The sequence below is a fragment of the Nipponia nippon genome, unplaced genomic scaffold (assembly GCF_047370975.1).
Source record: "Nipponia nippon isolate SJK-2023a ecotype South Korea unplaced genomic scaffold, ASM4737097v1 scaffold_31, whole genome shotgun sequence".
Classification (NCBI taxonomy): domain Eukaryota; kingdom Metazoa; phylum Chordata; class Aves; order Pelecaniformes; family Threskiornithidae; genus Nipponia; species Nipponia nippon.
Window position 1 is genome coordinate 4,628,518 of NW_028262349.1, and position 17,383 is coordinate 4,645,900.

The following is a 17,383-nucleotide window of genomic DNA, read 5'->3' on the forward strand; positions in this document are numbered from 1 at the left end:
TTCAAAGCTGGTAATTGAGAGGGTCAGAAACCCTATTCCAACCTTGCTCTAGGGCTGAAAGGAGCATTTTGCTCTTTCCTACAAGGAGCAGAGGAAAATTGTTCCTGTTTGTCCTTTAGGGGTGACCGCCAGGTTCACTCGCGTGCTGGGGGCTGCGGAGGGAGGATGTGCTCGGCTGCAGTGCCTCTGGCCTGGTACGCTGGAAATAACGAGGTTAAATGTTAAGTGTAATTTTTAAGATTACAGTAGGCATTCCTTTCCTACCACATGCATACAACTGCCAGGGACTCAAAACTTTCATTTCCAGCAAAATCATCTTTATGGGTCATACTTTTTGTTACAAGATTTTTTCTTCTATTTTGGGAAAACATGAAACCGCAGTGTTTCTCTTCTCATCAGGCTTCTCTTTCCCGTTCAGTCTCCTGGTCCCCCCAGAACTGGTTATTAATACCACTCCAGCAGCGAGGGGCAGGCACCGTGCACCACCTGAACCCAGTCCCCTGCCTTTTCCAGCCCACCCGCCCTGTGCCAGCCCAGGGATGGCTCGCCCTCCTGTGGGAGTGGGACCCCTGGGAGCAGGGACAGGGCTGGGGTTCGCAGCCAGGGAGGCTGTGACTCTCATCCATCTCTGCTTGGGCAGCTGTCAGAGCAAATCTGTCTGTGAGGGACAGCAGGATGGGTGCTGGGCTTTGGGACACTGATGTGCTTTGCCTGAGGTGTTTCCCCAGCTGCTTTGGCTGCAGGAAATCCTGCTGTGGGAGAGCTGCTGCTGTTACCACGGCTCCTCTGCTCCATGAACCTCTGCAAGGAAATGGCCCGGCATTTCTTCCAGCCCCAAGGGTTGAGTTTGCAACTGCTTTTGTGCACAACAGCTCTCTAAGGGACCCTGCTGTGTGAAAAGCAAAGCATGAGCTCGTGAACCCCAGGAGACACTGGGCTCATGGTCCCCAGCATGGGTCCATGGGCATGGTCCCAGCTCTGCCCCAGCAAAACCAGTATTTCTGCCAGCGAGAGGAGCAGGCAGCTGCTACTGCAGTTGCTGGAAAGCATCAGGAGCACTCCTGGCCTGGGAGCCTCCTTCCTTGTAGGCACAGGGGTTATTCAGGGCTTCCCTCTGCCCATGCTCCTGCTCAGCCTTCCACTGCCTCCACAGGAGATGCAAACCCTCAGCGGTGCAGGCAGATGCCTGCTCAGTGCTGTCATCCACGTGAAATTCCTGCCTGCAACTCCTGGCAGCTTGCAGCGATAATCCCAGCTTTATCTTCTCCATGCCGCAACAGCGGCTGGAACGAGGGAGACTTTGATGTGTCCCTGGGGAACACGGTACAAGCTCCAGGCAGTGCCAAGGGCCTGTGTTGAGGATCTGGCTCTGCTCTACAATGTGGGCAGCCAGTGTCAAAGCTCTGTAGCTGCCCTAAAACCAGCAGGTTTTACAGCTGCTCTTGCAGCTGCATGTCTGCATGGTCAAGAGAAAAACAACTGTCCCCATGCCTGCTCATCCCACAAAGCTCTGGTTATTGTTGGTGCAGGATAAGGTGCCTGGTCCTGGGCAACTGGGGAATTAATTTGTGCTTCTTCTGAGGACATGGTGTGGTCCCAGCCACACACTGTGGTTTGGAGGCAGGGCTGTTGGCAGGCTCTGCTTTGCTCAGGGATGGGGATGGTGAGAGACAGCCAGTCTGCCTTGAGGTGTCCTTCAGGGATTTTGCCATTGCCAGTGAGGGCTTTTCATCAGGGCTGATCACCACTCCCAGTGCTTTATCTGGATCTGAGAGTCCAAGGATGCCTTGAACCAACTAACCGGTGTTTTAACCCTGAGCCAGGCACACAGCCCCCTTGTTGCAAAGCAGGCTGCTTCCAAGTGCGTAACTGGAAGCAGATTATCAGTGACAGAGTGTTCCTGGCCACCACCTCCGCTAGAAATGGAGCCATCACCTAGGAGGTGCACAGTTTCCAGGCCAGATATTTTTGGCTCATGTGTGCTCTGAATGTTGAAGTTTTCCAAAGGCCTTGAGCCAATATTTGTGCTGCTGCCCTTGTTGTAGTCTCTTGAACCAGAGCCAAGCTGTTGGTCACAGCTGGGTGGCATGGAGAAACCGGTGCTGTACCGGATGCCACGGCTGGGCTGATGTCCAGCTGGGAGATGGAGAGCTGAGGCCCGCAGACTTATTGCATGTCACACTGTGAGCAAAGTGACGGAAAAGTCGTGAGAACCAGCGGGCCAGAACCCCCACGCTAATGGCCATGTTCAGCTGAGCTGGGAAATGAGCTGTGCCTCTCCTGCCGCGGTTGTAGTGTGTGTCTTTCTAGCTAAGTCACCAGTGAAAGCTCTTGAAAACAAAGATGGGAAGGAGAGCGTGCTGCGAGCATTAATATGCACATACATTAGGTGTGTGACTCACACAAGAAAGGAGAGTAATTTTCAGGTCCGATTAGCTTCATCTGTGCACTCTCCAAAACTCGCTGTATTTATTCATATTTCATTTAAGATGCTGCAAGATATTAGCTTAGAAAAATGGGAGGCGACAGGGAAGGCTGAGAGCCAAGGACAACCCCCAACCCCACCGCACAGAGGTAAGGAAGGACGAGGTCCTTGCCAGTGAGCCGATCTGCTGGCGCTAATGCGTGATCTCCCGGTGCCTGTGCCCTAGCAGTGGCTCCAGGTATGGGGTGCAGAGGAGCCCAAAGAGGCCAAGGATTGTGCTGAGTTTCTGGGCCAGAGTGCCCTGGATCTGTCTGCGTGGGAAGAGGCACTCGTGGCTTCAGTTCAGCTCACCAACAGGGCTGGAGCGTAGATCACCACCCATCCCCTCCTTGCTCTGGTACCCCCTTCTCCCCAGGCACCTCATCGGTAGCTGTGGGTGCTTCTCTGCCTGCAGCAGGTGACTTGTCCTCCTGATGTGTCCCTATATCTCAGCCCCCACAGGGAGGGGAGATCGGGGCATAGTGCCTGCAAGTCTGTGACGTGAAGAGGCAGGTGAGGCTGCAGGTCGCTGCTTTGTCCCCAGTGGACTTTCTGCTCTGCTCTTCTCATCCTGGCTGGCTGTGCCCCACTTGCTGCGATCGGTGCTTCCCAGGCTGGCATTCTTGCAGAGCACGGAGGAGGTGGGCAGTCTGCTGGGACCTCAATCACTCTTCCAGCCTTCTTAGCAGCTCCTGGCTTTATCACCAAAAACGCTTTCTTAGGAGAGAGCCTACAGCCAAGGAAACTTCATGCCCAGAACAGCTCTGTGCAACCATTGCATCTTCTACTGCATGTTCCAGGCAGTGCCCTCATGAGCTCCAGGGTCTCTAATTGAGAGAGGCAATCTAAAGACCACCTGCTTTATCACCAGCAAAGAGTAGGTCCTCCCACCTTGTTTCAAGTTCTTAATGCAGCTCACATCAGAGGCAGGAGCGTGATCTGCTGACACAAAACCCAGCCCTCCTGCACCCCCGGGGAAGTAGGTGGCTGCTTTTTTGCTGTTTTAGCTCATAAGCTAGTTTTGTCCTTGGCTGTGGCTCACTTGTGGATCAGAGACTGGGAGTTTTGCACAAAGGATCGAAACAATCCAGTTCCTGATGTCCAGGCAGCAAAGGGGTGTCTCAAGGTGTACACGAGGGATGGGGACAGTGAGGTAACAGCGGGCACTGAAGGCAGGCACCATGCATTTCTCTTAAATGCAAGCAGCCCAGAGGCAGATGTCCTCCCAACAGCCGTGCATCATTCATGCAAGAGTGCTCCCTATCTGATAAATCATATTAGAGAGACAAGACACAATGGGGCTTTTAATTATAGAAACAATTACCAAGGATTAATGACAGCAGCGGTGTGATGGATTATTGTTACTCCTAAGTTTAATAAAGCTCTGGTAGTTTTTGTCAGATGTGGAGAGCAATGAGACAACACTTCCTTGGGTGTTTGCTTAAGCGGTAATGCACCTCTGCTCCAGCTTCATCCTGCTCCCTTCCTCCCATTTGCACTGATGAGATATGTTTGAGGGCTTCCAGCAAATGCAGGGGTTTGACTGGATGAAGCCTCTGCGAGATTTGTTATGAGAAGGCACAGGGCTGAGCGAGGTGGTGTTGCCCATGGGGAGCTGCTGAGGTGGAGCAGAGCCTGGAGGTGGGATGGGCCCTGCGAGGTGGAACAGGGACAGTTTGGCTCAGTGTCACCAGTCATCGGCCAACGTGGATGTGTCCCTCAGGCTCGTGTGATCTGAGCAGAGATGCTGCTCCCCACAAAGCACATCCCTTCACAGCCCCCTGGGTGGGTGTGGTGGCCCCCAATACACAGCTCCAGCATCAGCATCTTTGCACCTGGGTCTTTCTGAGCGAAGGGTCAGGTCGTCGCTAATCACAGAATCATAGAACAGTTTGGGTTGGAAGGGGCCTTTAAAGTTCATCTAGTCCAACACCCCTGCAATGATCTTCAACAAGATCAGGTTGCTTAGAGTCCCATCCAACCTGACCTTGAGTGTTTCCAGGGATGGGGCATCTACAGCCTCTCTGGGCAACCTGTGCCAGTGTTTCACCACCCTCATCATAAAAATTTTCTTCCTGCTTCCCAGACTCAGAGAAACCCCTTGGCCTCCTTTTCTGCCTCCCAGCAGCCTGGTGAGCGGGGCACAGGGCTGCCCTGCCTGAGATCCAAGTTTAATCTGCTTAGAAGACACTAACAGAGCCAACGGCTTGGGAAGATGCAGAAGTCGGCAATAGCTTCCCTTTGCCTGCAGCCCTGATTATCCCCCCGCCAAGGAGGCTGGCGCTGACGGCAGCTGCCATCAAACAGCCCGCTGGCAGCGGGGATACAAATGCGGAGCGACAGGAGGGCGAGAGCCGCCGGGGTGGCCGGAGCTGTCACCCGAGAGGTGAGGTGGAGTGAGCCGTGCCAGCGTGCAACCTCGAGCTGCCCTTCCTCCTCCCTTCCTCTGTGGGATGCTTGAGCGCTCGGTGGTGGAAAATGCAGGTGAGGCTGGGTGCTAGCATGGTCTGTCCCAGGGGCTTGGCCATCGGTGCTGCAGGGAGAGGATAGCATTGCCCCGTGGGAGCTGAGCCAGTCCTTCCCCTGCTGAATCACCCCAGGCAACCCCAGCATTGGTACCTGCCCCACACAATTGCCCTCATGCTGGGAACGGGGCTCGGGACCTGTGTGCTCTGTGCAACAGCCCCAGGAGCTGCAATGTGCTCCCTGAGCACCCATGCACTGCTGCATCCCCGGGAGCACCCCCTCTTCCCGCAGCACCCCTGCCCTGCACTCGGGTCTTTCCCAGCACGTGGCAGAAGGACCCCAAGGTTTGGTCCAGGATTTACCCTGGGGCAGAGCAGAGAAGACTGGCACAAGGCAAGCGGTGAGAGCATCCTTGAATTCCCTGTGAGCAGGGGAAGGGACACAGTCTCTGGACAGGCTGGACTGCGCTTGGCCCAGGTCACTCAGTCTCTGGCCAGTTCCCCCACTGTCCCTGCATGCTGGGGGACACCAGGGATGGCTGGTGGGGAAGATTTAACAGTCCAACCTGTCTAATGCTGGATTAATAATTCATTGTGCGAGGCAGGGTGCAGTGATCTTTGCCCCCTCTCGCATATTAAGTGCTGCAAGGTGCAGAGAGCTGTCGCTGGCACGATGAGCAGGGAAGGGGGGACGGTCATGGTGCAACTGTGGTCCCTTGGGCACAGGTGCCCCTCTCCTGCCGATGTCGTGGTGCAGCGTGCCGGGAGCTGGGTGCTGCGGGGCGAGACGCCTTCAGGCACAGAGGTGCAGGGTACCAAACATCTCTGGATCCGAGTGCCAGGTAGAGGTCTTGTTTCCAAAGTTTTTCCTTCCATCGAGGACGTGGGTGGATTTGTTGCCTGAAAAAGTGAGACACTAATAACGTTGGCCGGGTGCCAGGTGCAGCATCAGTTCTTACCTCCAGCACTGATGCTCCCCAAAATGCTCCCGCAGCCCCACTCCGTGCCGGTCCCCCACCCCGCAGCTCCCCCGGGAGCCCCAGCGGGTGCATGAGAGCAGCCCCAATTGCACAGACCCCAGCGCTGAGTTAGCAGCAGCCAAAGGAGTGTCTTTCTGCTCCGACCTCCGAGGCACTCGCGTCTGGACGAGGCTGCCAGCGGTGCTGTAATTACCTGCCTGGCTGCAGGCAGCCTTTAGCAATGAAGCCAATTCCCACAGTGTTGAGCTGGAGCTGTGTCGCTTCAAGCCCTGAGCATCGCTCAGCATCGGGGCAGACAGAGCATCCCGGCACCTGCTCCTGGTCCCTGCAGCAGGCAGAAGGGATGAGGGTTGTTGTGGCAGGTGAAATGTGGCCAGCGCTGCGGAGCTTCATGCGTGGGCCAGAAGATACTTTCAACGTCTGGAAACAGCTGGATTCCCCAGGGGAGAAACTGCCATCTTCAAACTGGTGTTGGCCAGTGCCCCTGGAGACCAACACACAGGTGGGGGATGATCCTCCTGGCAAATTTTAAGCCATTTCCTATTAAAACATTTCCTCTTTAAAACCTATTTCCTAACCACAACAGCCTCTCTGTCCTGCAGAAGCCCAGTGCTTGGATGGGCAGAGCAACAGTGTTAAGCTGGTAGGTAATAATGTGCTCGTCAAAGAAAAGTTAGTTTCCCAAGTCTTCCTAGCTACTAAAGAAGTCATCAGCTATCTTCCATCCCAAATTAGGCCTTATAGACCCGCCTGGCTTATGAATCAGCTCTACCATCACTGCACACCAGCGTAATTTGTCTTGTCTTTCAATATAATGGCTCCCATCCCACTCGGAGGACACGGAGCAAAAAGTAGGCAGCCAAAAAAAGCAGGACCTTGTGTGCTGAACTCAGCAGAGCAGTAAAACACGGGGACAGGGGAGTTTCTTCCCTCACCATTTGAGTTCATATTCTGGACATGGTACATGTGGGAACAAGGAAGATGGAGAAAATTGTTGGGGATTGGCACCTTGTTGCGGTATAACTGTGAACGGGACCAAAAAGGGCATGTCCCTCCGGGCAGCCTGGGTGAGCAGAGACAGGACAGAGCACAGTGATGAATATCTTGAAAGCCTCCAATAAGAAAAGGGCCAGAGAAGTGTGCTGTCACCACCATCACCTGCCATCTACCGCTGGACACGGTAGAGCAGGAGAGGGGCTGGGCAGCTGCCTGCTGGGAGGGAGGAGGTCACCGAGCCCAAGCCGGGGTGTGGGTGGTCTCCTCTGCATGTTTGGCACTTTGAGTTGGCTCCTTCCAAAGAAGGGGAAAAGCCTGGCAGTGGCTGGGGATATGTCCCTGAGCCATTTACACCAACACGCAGCTTTTCTCCCAGAACGGTGTCTTGAGGAGTGACCAGTGGATGGGAAATGCTGCCGAATTGAGAGTGAGCCATTAGAAGTGGGTGAGGAGGACATCTCCTGCCATGACTCGTCTGCAACAACCCCACCTCTGACCGGGAACCAGCAGCTCCCAGAGCGGTGAGCAGATGCGGCTATGGCTTGAGCTGATGAATTAAGGCGAGGAGAACCTGGTCTGTCTGTATTAAGCGTGAAGACAGACGCCGGGGTCGTGGGGGCATAGGGCAGAGGAGGCACCGGGGACAGTTTCCGTCTAGCGGGTGCAAATGGCGTGTTTGCCGCCTGCAGCACCGCAGTGCCTGGAATCCTAATCGCCTGCAAAGCAGCTCTAATGATATTTGGAAATGAGCTTGGAGCTGCCGTGAGGGATTCGATGCCACTCTCAGATAAAGGCAGGACGCACACGCAGAGGGAGGGCGAGGGAGACGGGGGCGGGGAGCGCGTTTCGCACGATGCAGCTGAGTGAAGGGAAATGTGGGCTGAATTTCATCAGGAGCAATTTCCTAGCGGGGAGAGAGCAAGCAGGCAGCGGAGCGGCCCCCCCCAGCTCTCTGATGGTGGGGAGTGCTCGGATCCCGCTGGGCACTGCTCCGGCATGAACCCCTGCACTCGTTCAGGGATGGAGAGATGACCTTGGACCCTTCCAGCAGCCACTGGTGCCTCTGCCACAAAGAGAGGAGGTGAAACAGGCAGCATCTTGCAAAAAACTGCTGTGCCGACACTGCTCATCACCCCTGCACAAATGTGCCGGGTGGACGTGCAGCAGCACACGGGGCCGTGAACTGGGACAAGGAATGGGAAGAAAATCACTGCATGGGCAGCTGCCAGATTTGCTCCTTGAGCAAGGATGGCATCTGCCACCTCCGAGCAGAGAGCCTTCATGACTGCCTGCGCTGCCGTCACCGAGCCATGGCCAGTGCTTTGGGATGGGATGTGCGCTTGCCCGTTCACTCTGGTGCAGGGTGACTGCAGTGCTGACTTCCATGTGTGCCCAGCCCTCGGGGGACCCCCAAGGGCCCCAGTGCGTAGAGATGTGCAGTTTGGGTTTGTCAGCAGAGCCAGGTGGGTTGGGGGAAGCATTTGCAGCGGCCGTGCCCGGCTTGCGGCCTGCTCTCGCCCCGCAGCCCAGCCGCCATCTCCCCATACGCCGTGAGCTACAGGCAGCCCTGGGGATGCACTGGCCGGCTGCACTCTGAGCTGGATTTAGAGCCTGAAATTTCCTGCTCCCTGCTGCTTTTGGGTCAAGTGGGTATTCCAGCACGAGGCAGGCAGCTCCTTGGGCTTCCCCACCCCAGGGACCCCCCGCAACCCCACAGTGTCACTGCACCGTCCTCACCACACCGGGCTGCTCCCAGCCCCACCGGTGACACAGATGGCTCTGCAATCCTACCAGGCTGGGCAGCAGCAGAAAACCCACTCTGGAGCTGAGCATCACAGAGGGAAGGAGGAACAGGGGCACATCTGCTGGCAGTGATTCCTCTATTAATGTATCCCAGTACCTGGAACACCTTGCTGGATTAGCAGGGCAAAGAGAAACCCCTCAGCTGCCAGGATGAGAAAATGAGCTGGGCAGTGCCAGCCCTACCTGATAAGGGGAATAAATCATCAGCTGTGGGCTCTGCACTCAGCTGTTGGCTGCAGCGGGGCCAAGAGGTGGTGGGCACCAGGGGTGGGCAGCCCCAGGAGGTGAGCACGCAGCACCTGGAGCACACGTGCTTCCATGCCGGGCAGCGATCAGCTCTGTGAGCACGGGCAGGTGCTGGGGCCTGGGTGCTGTGCAAGCTCTCCTGCACCCCAGCAAAGCGGCTGCAGAAGTGACAGCCTTGCAAAGGGGACCAGGGACAGGCTGAGCCCCACCGTGAGCATCATGCCAGCTGGCAGGGGGAGAAACGCAGCTTGCGTTTCTGGAGATAATTTGCTTTATCCTTCTTTGGACATGGAAATAGGTGTGCTGGTTTGGAGGGCCGTTGAGCGTGCAAAGCTCCTGCTGAAGCCAATTGGCAGTGGTGTTCAGTGCCTCTGCAAAACTGGGCCACGGAACTTAAAAAAGGGATTGGGGGAATCCTCCTTCTGTGGGAGTTTGTCACCTTGGGCTGATTTCACTGCCAGAAGTGTTCACCTTGACCCAGACATGGCAGAAGGGCTCACTTAGGGGTTGCTAAAGGCAGCAGGGAGCAAGGGCGGATGAGGAGCCAAGCACCGGCTCTCACCGCGTCCTCTCCACCATCACTCGAATCCGTGGCAGTTGGAGGGGGGAAAGGTCCCTCTCCTTCCTGCTCGGATTAAAACCTTTCGCCTGATGGTGTTTCTGCTCAGAACAGCAGGTGCTTGGCCAAAGAAACTTTCATTGTAGTTACCAAATATTTATTAAAAGTAACTGGGATTAGTCATCAGCTCAGGCTGTGTTTGCAGAGCAGGTACATATGTCCGGTGCTTTGTAGGTAAATACAAGGGTGAGATGTCTTCCCTCAGGGGTTCATGTTCTGAAGCAGATCAAAACCACAGCCACAGGAACATCGGGGTCAGGGCAGAACAAGCTGGAGAAAAACGGGCTTTGTAGGTGCAACAACACCAGCTCCATGCGGAGGAGGTCATGTATGCCGCTTGCAGTGCTGTCCTGAGCTCCCCAAACCCCAGGAGCGGGGGCAGCGGGCCATGCCCCTCCATCTGCACGCTGGAGTCGTGCCTGAGTGACATGGGTGGAGGGAAGCTGCATTTTGGGGTGCCGATGGGGGACCCGGCCAGAGCGAGCCCATGGGACCTCGCAGCCAGGCAGTGCGGGGTCCCAGCCTGGCAAGTCCCTGGGGGAAGGTCGCTCCGGGCTGGGAACCTGCGGATGGAGTGGGGTCTCTTCCTGCCCTTCCAGCTGGCGGAGAGGACAACATGGGGTGGTGTCCCCGGGGCACCCAGGGCCTTGCTGCCTCCGGCCATGCAGTGTCACTCTCCACTCGTATTTTGGTCTCTGCAAATAATCCCCTCCCTGTGCCCCAGGAGCCGTCAGGCACCCAGGAGAGAGGCACCATGGCATGTCCCAGGGCTGAGCTCAGCGCCGGCAGCCGGTGCTGTCTCCAGTGCCTGCGGTTTGGCTGGCTCTGGCGCTGGGGCATTCAGGGCTGGGGGTGGCTGGGCTGCCCTCCAGCCATGCCCTGGGGATGGTACCCTGCCAAGCAAGGACTGGCTCCCTGGCATCCCTGAGCCCTTACGGCATCAGTCCAGTGCCAAAGGGGCACTTGGTGAGCTCCCCAGCTACCCTATTTCGGCAGCGTCAAACACCAGCTCCTTCTGGGTCCACTGCATGGATTGTGAGCCATCCGGCTGGCTCCTTCTAGGAGTTAATTGAGGTTTCCATTAGTCAGAATTAATGGCCACCAAGAGTCTGTAGTCATCACATGGCTCCCACTGCTGCATCCTTAGGGGGGAAAAAAAAATCACTGGCTGTCACCAGAGCTGGCAGTGCCAGAGCGCTGCATTTGAGCTGGCAGGGGACCAGCGCGTCCGGCGGCGCTGGGGGCTGGCACAGGCCCCCGGCACGCAGGGAGAGGCCCTGGCCCCTGGGTGCAGCAGGGAAAGCTCCCGTGCTCTGCCATGGCAGGGCAAACTGGGGGCAAAAGGGAGTTTACCTCTCTGTTTATTGGATTTTTATTTTTCCCTTGCCACATTTCAGCCAAAAACTCTTTGGGATTTTGAGCATGTGCCAGAGCAGCTGCGATTTTTTTATTTCTCTCTCGCTTTTTTTTTTTTAAAATCATTTTGCTGAGTCTGTGAAAATGCCCCAGAAAGCAGTAAAACTCGTCAAGACGCTGCCAGTGCTGGCTCACTCGAAACAGCACCTCCAAAGACAGAGACTCTCCCTGAAGCATTGCATGCCGACGGCCCCAGGGCCCTGCCATGTCTGTGCTCTTCCCCCGGAGCTGGGGACAGGGACACCTTGATGGGAGGAGGTGACATTTGTGTTCCCCTCTGTTCCCAGGGGACAGCTGTGACCCAGGTGGCCCCGCTGCGTCCCCAGTCCCGATGCTGAGCGAGAGGCAGAGTTTGGAGCGATGTGGCTTATGGGTCCCCATCCTCATTTGGGGGGGGGGGGGATTATTTTGGGCAGGGCCAGGCTCTTGGGACAGGGCTGACAAGTGGAGGTAAACTCCAGGGGACCTAAGGAGGGGACCGGGTCCCATCTCAGCACCCCAAATGCCACAGCCCCTGGCAGGGAGCTGCCTCTGGGTGTGCAGAGGACAGGGGGCCCCTGGCCCAACTTGTCTCCTGGCATTTTTGCTCATATTGAAGCCAATTTGAACTAATTGGAGAGCAAGACCTAGGGACACGGCCCCGTGGGCTTCTACGATGTCCAGCGTGGGGCTGCGGGGCTCCGGCTCAGGGAAGCAGAGCTGTTAACCTCAGCCTGGCGCCTTTTCTCTGCATCTTTGGCCTGTTCTTTCGGTAAAGCCCAAAGTGATGCTAAAGGGCCATCAAAGCTAATGGGAGGAGGTGGCAACTGGGGTGCACCTGGAGGGGGAGCGGGGCTGAGCTAAAACCCACATCATGGGCTTTAGTCATAACCTGCCTTTTCCTTTATCCTGGGCAAATCACTTGTCTGTGGCTTGGTTTCCCCCAAAGTAAAATAAGGGTATAAAGGGGACACAGTGAGACATAAATAACTTGGTTTTCTGCTGAGAGGCTTGGGGAGGGGACAAGGACAAGGTGGCCCATCCGATGTGGGCTCCCCCACTGCATTACCAGCACTCTGCCCCCCCAAAATCAACTCTAACCCTGCCCAGCAGGCAGGAAAGCATCTTCCATCAGACAAAATCAGATCAGCACTTGGCTCCCAGCAACAGGAGCAGGAGCTGTATGGATGAAGCAATTCCCCCTGTCCCTTGATTAATAACAAGGCAGGCCTGCGGAGCAAGGGCAGGGGGGATGCTGTTTAATTGACTCTGTGTTTTTGAAAAAGCAGCTTAATGACAAGGTTCAAATTAGCCAGAATCACCTTTTCATCCTGGGGAACTGAAATGAACCGTGAATTGCTCTGGCACGCCCTCTCCCCCAGGCTGGCCTCTTAAAAATACATCTCCAACTAAACCAGTTGCTTTTCTCACGCTTGGATTTTTCATCTTTTATTAAGCAGATAAATTATTATTGTTTAAAACAGCAATGAAATTCCTTCACACCCATGTAAATCTCCTGGTTTTAACTGCAGCTCCAGGGATGAGGCTGGGGATGAAACTCAAATGGGAAAGCCTGAGACGCTTGTGCTTGCAATGAAATTATAAATCCACATCCCGGAGCAAACGAGCAGTAGGAGGCAGCCAGAAATCTCCATCAGCAGAAGCGCTGGGCTGCAGCAAGGGATGGAAGTTGCAAGTGGAACCGATAAGGCACCCAAGCCAGGAGAGCTGTTGGCATTTCTCCTGGCAACATCCTGCACAAATGGAGCCAATTCAGGCAAGAGCATCTAATAGGGAAGCCCATGGCATTAAATCAGCCTGGGATTCAGTGCTCTGTCCTGCTCCTTACCCCTGATTTCTTCCCTCAGTTTCCCCATTTGTAAAATGGAGGACATGCTGCCAAACCCTGCCTGAAAACCGCTGTCAGATGCAGAAAATGTAACTGAATTGCTCAGGTGATGCTCGTCGGCTGTCACGCAACAGATCAAGGGCACAGGACGCTCCGCTTCAGCAGCCCGCGTCCCCTAAGCCCTGCGACCAGCAAGGCTAATGCCAGCCTGGACCGAGCAGCAATGAACAAAGAGCAACAATTCTGCCCTGGAAGGAAGTCAGCCCCAACGAGGGAATTGGCCTCTCTCATCCTCAAAGCCCAATTAACCAAACCAGCTGCATTTGTGGGAGGCTTGAGCAGTAACGGAGAGGGGCAAGAAGAGAGCTCCAAGGAGGAATGGCTAACGGTGAGCACTGTCTCCATGTGGGATGTGGGTGCTGGTGGGGTGCGCCGTGTTATTGCCCTGCGAGCTTGGTATCTTTCCGGCCCTGCTGTGGCTGCCCATGAGCTTGGCACTGGTGCAAGGGACAACGGAGCCTGCTGTGGGGGCACGAACGCAGGAGCCCTGGCTGGGTTGGGGGCTGTGCTTGTTCCTGGTGGTACGGTGCCGTTGTGTCCCAGGTTCCCTGTTGGATGGGGGAAATGGCCGTGTTGGTCCATCATCACTTCCATGGGGTAAGCCTCCAGTGCAGAGAGGGGGGCTCATGGTGAGGTGGGCACCCGGACCCTGTCCCAGGGCAGGCAGGCAGGGTGACACGCAAGCAGGCTGGCGTGGGGCTGGGGGACCCCAGGCAGGGTGCTGTGGGGGTACCCGGCCATGCTGGCATGGGGTCGGGGACCCCAGGCAGGGGAAACCCAGTCTGTGCGGTGGGACCCCTCCCCTTTGGGCACGGCGAAGCCAGGAGAGGACCCTGCGTTTCGCCGCCGGGCTCTGCCCATTTCCCCCCACCCGCAGCGCAACCCGGGGCCGCGCATCGTCCCCGTCCCTCCTCCTCCTCCTCCGCGCTCCCGGGGCGGCGGGGGGCGCGGGGGGCGGCTCCCACGCCCGCTCCGCCGCCGCACGGCCGGGAGCGGCGGGGAGAGGCGCCGCCGCGCCGCCCCCGGGGACGCGCCGGGGCCGGGCCGGGGTCCGTCCGGAGCCGCCCCCGGGGCTGCGGCTCTGCCCGCACCGCCGCCGCCGCGCCATGGGCAGCCCCGGAGCCGAGCGGTGAGTGCGGGGTCCCGGGGATGGGGCGGGGGGAAGCAGCGGGTCGGGCCGGGGGAGGCAGAGCCGGGCCGGGGGAGGCAGAGCCCGGCTGGGCGCACACGTGGGTGCCGGGGGCGGCCGCGGAGCCCCCGCCGCCCGGGGGCCGCCCTCTTCCACCTGCCCCCGGCACCCCGAACCCGGCTCCCTGGGGGTCTGCCCGGCCGGTGCCCGCCGCCCGGGGCTGCCAGGCCCCTCCGCTCCCCGCAGCCTCCGGCTGGTGCCCGGGGAAAGGGGCTCAGCCCCGGCTGGGGGGAGAGGGCAGCAGCGGGCAGGGCTGTGGTCCCCTCTGCAGGATTGGCACCGGGGATTTAAATGGCCTCAAGCAGGCGGAGAGATGCACCGGGAGGGAGGTCCAGCCTGAACCTGCCCGGCTCCATCCTCCACCGCTCGGCCCCGGCGCGCCGGAGGGTCTGGTACCTGCAATCTCCCTTCGCAGCCCCGCGTAGCCTTTCCCTTGCAGACCTGAGCGGGTCTGAACATCGCCAGCGTTGGGAAGGGTCTTTCCCCATCTCGTATCGCCCCTGTTTCCCCCCCAGTCCTGCAGGTTCTCACTCCTCACCGCCCCAGGGCCCTGCCTGCCCCCTTCTCTCAGCATCCTTGATTTTAGGGCTAAGCAAATTCTCCTGTCAAAAATCCCAGGGTTGGTTTAAATGCATATGTTACCGGGGTTGTGTTTCTCGGGGAAATGGAGCAGGCAGCAATCGCGGCATCCGCAGCTCCTATCGCCGTTCTGGAATAGCAGCCTGCCTCTTCCTACTCCAGATCCAGAGTACTTTTGTGCCAGTTTCTTAATCCACTTGCGAAGCGGATTGAGCTAAAACCTGACAAAAGGTGCTCTGATTCCCATGGCGTTCGCGCAAGGGAGCGATGGCAGAAGAGCAGCTGCTCTTTAAATTTGTGCCCAGCCTTACCCTGAGATGAGGTTTTGGGAAGGAGAAAAGAGCAAACAGGAGGAGGGAGGATAACAGAAGCAGGCAGAGCACCTGCAAAATAGATCGAGAGCAGATCGGTGCATGGATCCGCAGCCTGGCAGCGCCCGGAGCGTGAGCCCATCCCTTTGGAGCAAAGAGCATCGGCTGTGCCAGCCGGACAGGCTGGACCTGGGGACGGGGTTGGGGACGCTCGGTGGCCCGGTGGGGACCAGCCTGGGCCTTCCAAAAGGCTCCCACTTGCCGCTTAGTTTTGTGGCTCGGTCTCGGCGGCCAACGTGGTGCTGCCTGCTCTCGCACCGGCTGGGGATGTGCTGCCTGTGGGCAGGAGGCTGTCCTGCCTGGAGCAGACCCCGGTGCACGCTGGTTTACCCAGGTCCAGCCCTGCTGCTGGGAGGACACCACGGGAAAAGCCTCATCCAGAGAGGGAAAGTTCCTACAAACATCTCTCTCGATCAAATCACAAGGAATTAATAAAAAAAACAAACTGAAAAAGCAGAGTTGCCCGGTAGCTCCCAGCAAGCCGAACAGCTGCTCGGTGCAATATATTCATGTGTGTCTCTAAAGCCAGGGCCAGATTCTGTTGCTGGCCTTAAAAAATGCAGGTGATGAACCCCATGATAAACCCTTGGTAAAGGGGGTGGCTTGGGGCTCTGCACCCCAAAGCTCTGCCCTTCACCTCTGCTTCGTCATCCCTTACGCTGCAGGACGGAGACTGGGGATAAGGTACCTGCTGCCCGCACCCCGGGGCACGGCGAGAAACGTGGTGCGCGTCCTTTAAACAGGAGAATAATTCAAGATGTGTTGGGGAGCTGCCAGTTTGACTGCCTGTGATTGATCCGGTTTAATTTGAGCTAATGTATTTATCATCGGCGTTTCTGTGGCACTGGTTAAGGCGGAGGGGAGGGAGCAGAGTTGCTGCCTCTCGCTGCTGGAGGACTGGCAGTGCTGGGTGACTTTTGGCCGGAGCAGCTGGGAGAGGTGGCTTCTGATCCCACCCGACGTTTCTTATGGTTTTCAGAGGTTGAAAATTCCCACTTGGATGTCCGCAGCCTTTCCCAAAGCCTCTGGTCCTCGGCTGAGCTGAGCTTGGGGGAAGATGCTCTCAAACACAGCAACGCCCAGCCTGCAGAACAGCTGGAGAAGCACCCCGAGAGCAGGGAGCAAACGCGTTCCCACTGGGGTGGGGAAGCAGGAGGCAAAGCAGTTTCATGCGAGAGTCGGTTTTTGGCTTAAACATCAGCAGATTTTGCTTTTATCCTGCCCCATTGGGAGGAGGGGGCTGGAGGACCAGAGAAACGGGGCTAGGTTGCGTTTCAACCCTCTCGGGCTGCCCTTCTGAGCTGCCCCTTGGCATCGATGCCGGGGTGGGAAGCGGCTGTGCCAGGCTGAGCGAGGGACTCGCTGCGGTGGCAGAGCCAGGGCAGCTCCCAGGCATGGCCAAATCCTGCACCACCTCTCGCTGCTGCCAGGCTCAGCCCTTCCCAGGGGACGCTTGTGCTGATCCCTCGCTGAAGATAGCAGGGCCGGGGGCTTTTTTCCTATTTTTTCAGTGTTTTGAGCTCAGGAATGTCTGCTTTTATTAGCTGTGTTAATCCTGCATCACAAGATAACGCATCCCTTGCTCCAAGGCCCGAACCTAATCACTGCGCTTTCCCTCCGAGCAACAGCGTGGGCCCGAATTAAACATTGAATTTGAAGCCCAATGGTACGGATGGCCAAGAGCGCCCGGCTGTATTTGCGCTCAGCATTTAAAGGCTTTAAATTGATGTTGTTGGAATAGATTTTTTTCAGTTTCTGGTTGTCATCTCACCACTGTTTTGCCCCTGAGCAGCCCGGCGGGGAGCGGGTGGCCCCTCTCCACTCAGCGGCGTGGGGAACCGAAGCTGCCATAAGGCAGAAGGAGCAAGTGGTCACGGAGGAGCTGGGCTGCTCAAGCATATCCAAGCCACGTCGCTGCTGTGTTCACATCCCCAGGATGGGAGCGAGCTGTTGCCATACCCCTGGAAATAACATCGGGAATGTAAAGCACGTGGACGGATGCGTTTTGCATTGGCAGCGGTAATTCCCGCGCCGCTGGCTCACTGCAGTGTGGGCAGCCCGGGTGGGACGCCCATCACCAGCAGCATCTCCCTGAGTGCCAAATCCCACATCTCAGAGCTAAGGGACCCGGGGGCTGAGCAAGGCCATCCTTGAGCTTGTCCCCCGCTGTGCGGAATCACCAGGTGGCTATAAAACATGCATCCCGTGCCTCAGTTTCCCTGTCTGTAAATGGACGTAGTCCGGAGGCCTGGCTTTGTAGGTTCATATGCTCTCTCAGACAGCCAAAATCCTGCTGCCTGTCTGTGTCTGCAGCTGTAAAGCGATGATTGAATCGTCTGAGAAGGGCGGAGGGGGCACCCTGCAGCA

General features: G+C 57.2%; 1 protein-coding gene across 4 annotated transcripts in view; it reads left to right on the plus strand.

Moving 5' to 3' along the window:
* Positions 1 to 12,574: 12,574 nt before the first annotated feature.
* LINGO3 (leucine rich repeat and Ig domain containing 3) overlaps positions 12,575 to 17,383 on the plus strand; it is a 28,122-nt gene continuing 23,313 nt past the window's right edge. The window contains exon 1 of one of the 4 annotated variants that reach the window (XR_015707366.1): positions 12,575 to 13,205. The gene's annotated coding sequence lies outside the window, so the exon portion shown is untranslated. Of the gene's footprint in view, positions 13,206 to 13,900; positions 14,007 to 17,383 lie in introns of those variants that run through there. The other 3 variants (XM_087769644.1, XM_087769643.1, XM_087769645.1) reach the window with 3 other exon arrangements.